We start from the raw sequence: 7634 nt of genomic DNA, 5'->3' as shown, positions 1-7634 counted from the left end.
ACCCGTACTACGTGAGCTCGCGCTGGTGACCGCGGGGAGCCATCGGTACTATGATGCATGGTTTCCCGTGGGCGGCCGCTCTGTGCCTCCTTCCCAAGGGCAGGGATGGCAGGTGCTCCGGCCCTTAGGTTGTGTCTGGTAGGCAGCAGGGACTCAGCAAATATCTGCTCATTGGACAGTCATTCAGAAGGGACAAGCCTCGTGGCCCGAGACCCCAGAAGGGTGAGGGGTCACACGGACCGCCGGGCCTCAGGGTCCGCCCGCCCTCGTGACGCAGAGCAAGAGCTTGCGGGGCGCTCCTGGCCCGCAGGGGGGGAGGAAGGGCCGGGCCAGCTCTACTGGTGACCTGCTCGCCTCTCCCCAGCGCCGTCCACAGCCTGCGTCCCGGAGCCCAGGGTGAGATGAAGGGCCACCGACTGCTCCCCAGGAGCCGCGGCCTCTTAGGGGAGGGGGACCACGGACACGGGACCATCAGACATGGACGTGGCAGGAGAGGAGCGCAACACGCCTCCTCCGGCTTCTGAGATGATGGGAAGGCTCCCGACGAGGAGTCGGCACAGTGACAGCGGGTCTGGGGAGCTCGTCCTCACACAGCACCGGGACGCCATGCAGGGCCTCGTGGGCGAAGCGCGGAACACGCGGTCCTGGAGGAGTGCAGGCTCGGAACGCGCCCGGCGGGATCCCAGCAGGTAGAGGCCCTTCCCCGCTTTCCCCCCTTTCCCCCTTCCCCCCACTTTCCTGGCCCCGCCCTCTGAGGCACTGGTGGGGGGCTGGCTGCTCGGGGGACTGGCCAGTTTCCCCCAGTCCCCACTCACGTGACGGGGTCCCTGTTTCCCAAGCGCCTGGGGCTCCCCGGGAGGGCTGCTGTGTATCGACCGCATCTGTTCACCCTGCCTTTTGTTCTCTCAGCCTCGCAGATGCAAGGCCTCAACAAATGGCTTCAAAGCTCAGAATTGTTCCTCTCCGCGGAAATCTGGAGTCAAAGGCGAAGGCTGCGTGCGGCCTGAAGAGGAAGCAGAGCACACCCTGCATTTTCGATGCTCTGACATCTTGGGATCTTGTTGATCCTGGTGGACCACCCTCCCAAGGTCAGCCGAGTCCTACGGCTAACAAGCAGCTCACCTGGGAGCGTGCCTTTCGGACACAAAGCCCCCAGCCCAGAGCCCACACCCACCTCCTCCGTGGGCTCTCGCGCCTGTCCCCCTAGAGTGCGGAGGACTAGGCACAGCCCTGTGCCCGAGCCTGCAGGAGGGATCCAAGCTGCCCACCCTCACCCGCCGCCCGCCTGCCTGTTCCTTTCTGAGAAAACACGGGAGAGGCTCCTGTCCGTGTTTCCCCGCTCCCTCCGCCTCCCACCCGACCCAGGTGCTTCCCCCGTGGCCCCTATAGGAGGCCGCCCCCCTTTTCTTGGGATCTGTGTGTCGCCTGCTCTCCCTTCCAGGGCACTCATCCCCTGACCTTTGGCCTCGACCTCCCTAACTCATAACAAACCTGTGTTTTAAAACACGCTGGCACAAGGAATGCAACCCACGAAGGGAGTGCAGATCCCAGCAGTGTGGGGTCCCCGCCGAGATCTCCCTCTTGATCTCCCTGTTCTCTGGTCCACCGTGGAACTTTATTTTTTGTTTTAATAAGGGAGAGGGAGAGAGAGAAACATCAAGATGAGAGAGAATCATGGATCCGCTGCCTCCTGCACGCCCCACACTGAGAGGATCGAGCCCACAACCTGGGCACGTGTCCTGACCGGGAATCAAACCGTGACCTCCTGGTTCCTAGGTCGCTGCTCACCACTGAGCCACACCGGCCGGGCCAAAGTGGAATTTTAAACACCATTCGGGCCGTGGCCTTCTCTTGCTCAAAACACCGTCATGACTCCCCAGAGCCTAAGTTCTTACGACCTCAAAGGCCCTCCTTCCGTGGACCGTGCCCCCTGCCCCCATGAGGCTCCTTGCTGCTCCTGGAACCCTGGAGGCAGAGGCAGCCCCCTTCAGAGCCCTCCCCCCAGAGAACCCCCCGCTCCGCCCCTGCCTCTCCCTCAGGCCTGCTCCCACGCCCCCTCTCCGTGGCGATCCCCGCCTCCCTGCTCTGTCTTACTCCCCAGGACACGGTTACGGGAGGACAGACAATCCATGGTGCTCACGGCCCTGTCGCTCCTCCCTGCCTCCCTGCCCCACTGGGCTCAGCCCCACCGACCAGGACCTTTGTCCGGTTCCCGCGTGTATTGCAAGGCCCGGGACAGTTCGGGCGCAGAGCAGGCATGGAGGCGCATTTCTGTTGCATGAGTCCGTTTCCACTTCAGATTGTGTTGAACCAAAGTTTCCTCAGTTTAAAAAAAGAGTTTTATAGGGACTCGCCTGAGCCTCTCTAACCGCCTTCATACCGAGACCACCCTTGGCCTGCAGCGCCCACTGTGAGGACGTCTGTAATAATGTGGGGGGTGCCGTCTGTAATAATGTTGGGGGGGGGTGCCGCCTGTAATAATGTTGGGGGGGGGTGCCGTCTGGCAGGGCCCGGGGAACAACAGGTGAAGGTCGCTTCTGCCCGGGGCAGGATGGTGGCACGTGGACAGAGTCTGACCCCCGAACCCACGCCCCTGGAGGTCCTGGAGGGAAGCCTCCCGGTGCTGGCGCAGGAGGGGGGCCCCGTGGCGTGTCGTCGGAGGAAACCCGTGGGAATAGAACTCCGGTTTCCAAGCCCTGCACGGGGCGCCCCCCCCCCAAGTCTGTTTCTAACCCTTTCGTTGGCATAGAGTGGGGTGGGCAGCGTGGGCTTGTTTGTTTGTTTAATGGGTGAGAAAATGACTTAGGGTGTCAGCGGCAGGACCGGCCAGGACCCCTGGAAATGGCCCCTGGTGATGTTTCTTGCAAATGATCTGGAAGCAACCGTGTCCAGGGAAGCCAGCAGCTCAGCGCGTGACCTTGGACCTTACGCCCGGTGGGATGTCAGGCCAATGGAGACAGATGGCGGGAGGCCTGCCGGGCTGAGCGCAGGCAGGGACGTGGCAAATGCGCGGTGCTGGGGAGCCGTGGCAATGGCTCCGGGGGAACGGCTGGAGCCGTCAGCCAGGGCTGGGAGAGGGCCTGGGGGCGCGGGCCACTCGTTCGGGAGCAAGTCAGCCAGGCCGGCGGGAACGCTGGGTCTCACCGGAGGGCCTTCAGCCTCTGCTCTGGGAATGCCTCATCTCCCGCGGCCTCCCCACCCCCGGCTCTCCCCGGTATCGGGGGTCCTCGGAACTCTCCCTGCCCCCCTTTCATAACTCCGTGCCCCACAGAGAGCACCACATCCGGAGAGGTCCCAGTGCCCTTCCCATCCCAACTCGGATGCCTGCTTCTCTGTGAGCCCGGCCACGGGCCAGCATCCTCGCTCAGAGTTCATCTCGCCTCCTCGGGTTCGGGTTCCGGTTGGGGTTCCTGCGGCTCTCGACTCAGACCTGTGGAAAGCGGGTTAAAATGATCTGCTTCATGCTGGGCTCGCGCGGCGAGCTCCTCAAAAGCGAGAGAGGGCGGTCAGTAACTGTGGACACGCGTGGAGACCCGCTCTGTGTGGCTCAGGACGGCCCGGAGATGGGACCCTGGGGAGGGGCGCAGGGGGAGACGGGCACGCAGTCTGGACCGAGGCCGGCTGAAGTGGACACGGCAACGTGTGGACACCCTCCGATGGTCTACAGCCGCGAGTTTCGACCTTTCCCATCTCGTGGCACGTAAACTAATTAGGAAAATTCTGTGGCGCACCAAGAAATAGATATATTTTGCTGATCTGACAAAAATAGGTATAAATTTGATTTATTTACAAAAAAATAATAGTAATAGTAATTACCTACGCTTTTTTGTTCCAAAGTGACTTTGAAAAAAAATCAGGTGCCTATACTCATACTAGAGGCCCGGTGCACGGATTCGTGCACTGGTGGGGTCCCTCGGCCTGGCCTGCACCCTCTCGCAATCCGGGACCCCTCAGGGGATGTCAGAGAGTTGGTTTTGGCCTGATCCCCACAGGCCAGGCCAAGGGACACTGGGCCTCTAGTATGTATATAAGATCTTCGGTTAATCTCTTCCCGCCCTCCCCCCTCCCCCTTCCCTCTGAGATTCATCAGTCTGTTCCATGTTTCCATGCCTGTGGTTCCCACTCCTGCGTTGAGTGTCTGCCCCCTAGTGGTCAGTGTGCATCATAGCCACCGGCCGGTTGAACAGTCGGATGGTTGTTTAGGCTTCCTATATAATAAAAGCTTAATATACAAATCAACTGAACAGTGGAACAACCAGTTGCTATGATGTACACTGACCACCAGGGGGCAGACACTCAATGCAGGAGCTGCCCCTAGCCCGCAGGCCCCAGGCCAGCCAAGGCGGGTGCCAGCAGGGCCCCTCTGATCAACCTGCCGGTTGCCCCGCAGATTGGCCCTGATTGCTGGCCAGGCCTAGGGACTCTACCCGTGCACGAATTTTGTGCACTGGGCCACTAGTAAGTAAAATAAAAGAGATAGAATCTCCCACTTGGAAGGGGACGTTGACGGAAACCCTAGCCCTCGCTAAGCTCAGCCCTCTGCCTGCTGCTTCCCCTCGCCGGTCACATCCCTGAGGGCTGGCTGTTGGGTCTTCACTTGCCCCCTGACGGGGAACTCACTACCTCTCACGGTAGGTAGCCTACTCGGTGTGGGGAACGCTGCAACTGCTAGAACGTTCTCCCTGAACTGAATTTTGACTGGCCCCTGGCTAGGACCCACCCACTGTGCTGAAAGGAAGTCAATTGTCCGGTTTTTAAAACAGCCCCTATTCACGGCAGCTGTTGCCCACCTTAGTCTACACATCCTGCGCTCTGCCAGCCGTGTCACTCGGGGCTCGCTCTGGCTGTGGCCGTCCCTCTGAGCTGCACCGAGAACTGACCACCGTGCCCAGCAGTGGCCAGCCCAGCCACCCCCTCAGGCCACAGTGATGCGACTGTAGCTGGGGAACCCCCCTCCCCGCCCACCACAGATGCCCACAGAGCTCCCAGGCAGCGCAAGAGCAGCCTCGAGCCCCTTCTCACACGTGCCCCCATCCTGTGCTTCCCACAGTGGGCAGCAGATTTATGGAAATGGCCCGGCTTGGAAGTATGAATAGCTTCGGAAATGACCCGGACAACTTCATGGTTGAGAGACCCGTAATGGCCTGTTGTGGGAGGCGGGGTGTTGCACATTCTTGCTGTCCCCGCTGACGGGATAAATAACTGTGGGACTGCCCGTTGCTGGGCCCCTTCAACCTCTCCGAGTTCGTGATTCCGATAGGGGCAGCGCTGGAACACGGGACCAGCTGGGATTGTGAGATGTGAACCCTGCTCTGTGGACCCTGATGGCTGTGTTCTGGTTACAGAAGGCGCACGCTCACCGGGCTGGGAGCTGCACAGGGACCTGGGAGCTCACCTGGAAAGGCGGCCCACCCTCCCCACCGGGAGCTGCCTATCATCGTGGGAAGATTAGCAACCTCCTTGCAGAAACCAGAGCCGCCAGCCCCTTGAAGCCCCCCAGCCTTGGCATACCCACAGGCCTTGGCAAATCTCCAGCCTGCATTACCCATTTGGCACACCTTTTGCCCACTTCCCCATGTAATCTTTGTCCTCCTCCCCAATATGAGCAGCTGGCTTATGGGGGGGGGGCAGAGCAGATGTTTGTGGATGGCCTGCTGCTCTCCCCTGCTGCCGGCAGGACTGGAATGAACGCTCATGTATGATTCACCCCTGTCTCTGCTGAACTGGCTCAAGCAGTGACAGGCGGCACGGACCCACTGGCTGTCCGGTTACATTTTTTTGTCTTCCCACAATGTTCTGTTGGCCCCAGAATGAAGCCAAGGAGGCCAGGAGGCTGATCCATTGTAGCGAGGTTTGAGAGGAGAAAAGGCAGAGGAAGAAGGAAGGAGGGGTGAGGAGAAGCGATATTCAACTCCCAGCGTCACCAGTGTGAGCTGGACAGGACTCACTGCTCGTGTGGGAGCAGAGAGCTGTGGGCACCGCCCCCACAGAGCTTTCTGTAGTTCACTTTTTATTGTAAAGCAACATGTATTCAGCTTAGAATTCTTAAATGCCAAGGAAAAGAGCAATGAGAACATCACCTGTAATCCATACGGGACCGGCCACCATTAATGTTTTGGTGTATTTTCTTCTAATTCTTTTACAATGTTTATCTATTGTTACAGCCATTCCTCCATCTATGCACCCATCATCCATCCATCCCACCCACCCATCCACCCACCATCCCCTCATCCATCCATCCATCCATCAACCCATTATCCATCCATCTACCCACCCACCCACCCACCATCCATCCTTGTGTCCCTCCCCCTTCCTCAATGGATAGACCATGTGTCCCAAATTGTTGTAAGGAAAAATGGCAGTTTCCCCCACTTAACCCTCTCTTGGCCCTTGCCCGTGTCAGTGCCTATTCTTCGGAAAGATGGACACGCTATTTCGTGGCGGTCCGCGCAGCAGATAAACCACGATGTTCCCCCTCCTTGCCGCTGTGCTGCTTCCGCTTCTTCCCTGCGCAGTGTCCAGGTCAGCATGCTCGCGCACGAAGCCTCAGATTTCCGGCTAAAGATGCACCTGCTGGGATGTCCTTGTGAAGGAGTCTGACCGTTCTTACGGCTTTTCGTGCACCCGCGCCCGCACAGGCCTCCATGACCCCCGTGTGACCCTCAGCCAGGCCCTTCTCCTACGGCTCTCAGGGGGAGCGGATCGGCGCTGTTTCCTTCCTAAGGGAACGCAGCACAGAGAGCGAGAGGTGAGAACCATACTCAGGCCCCGCGTTTCTCCCCGAGCACCCCCAGCACGTGAGCTCCCCGGGGACCCCCAGCACGTGAGCTCCCCGATCACCCCCCGCACGTGAGCTCCCCGATCACACCCAGCACGTGAGCTCCCCGGGGACCCCCAGCACGTGAGCTCCCCGGGGACCCCCAGCACGTGAGCTCCCCGATCACCCCCAGCACGTGAGCTCCCCGAGCTCCCCAAGGATCCCCAGCACGTGAGCTCCCCGATCACCCCCAGCACGTGAGCTCCCCGATCACCCCCAGCACGTGAGCTCCCCGAGGACCCCCAGCACGTGAGCTCCCCGAGGTCTCCTAGCACGTGAGCTCCCCGAGGACCCCCAGCACGTGAGCTCCCTGAGGACCCCCAGCACGTGAGCTCCCCGATCACCCCCAGCACGTGAGCTCCCCGATCACCCCCAGCACGTGAGCTCCCCGAGGACCCCCAGCACGTGAGCTCCCCGAGGACCCCCAGCACGTGAGCTCCCCGATCACCCCCAGCACGTGAGCTCCCCAAGGACCCCCAGCACGTGAGCTCCCCGATCACCCCCAGCACGTGAGCTCCCCGAGGACCCCCAGCACGTGAGCTCCCCGATCACCCCCAGCACGTGAGCTCCCCGATCACCCCCAGCACGTGAGCTCCCCAAGGACCCCCAGCACGTGAGCTCCCCGATCACCCCCAGCACGTGAGCTCCCCGAGGACCCCAGCACGTGAGCTCCCCGATCACCCCCAGCACGTGAGCTCCCCGATCACCCCCAGCACGTGAGCTCCCCGATCACCCCCAGCACGTGAGCTCCCGGATCCCCCCCAGCACGTGAGCTCCCCGATCACCCCCCGCACGTGAGCCCCCTGAGCACCCCCAG

Source organism: Cnephaeus nilssonii (genome assembly GCF_951640355.1).
Source record: "Cnephaeus nilssonii genome assembly, chromosome: 5".
NCBI lineage: Eukaryota > Metazoa > Chordata > Mammalia > Chiroptera > Vespertilionidae > Cnephaeus > Cnephaeus nilssonii.
The sequence above is the reverse complement of the archived record's forward strand: the minus strand, read 5'-3'. Positions refer to the sequence as shown.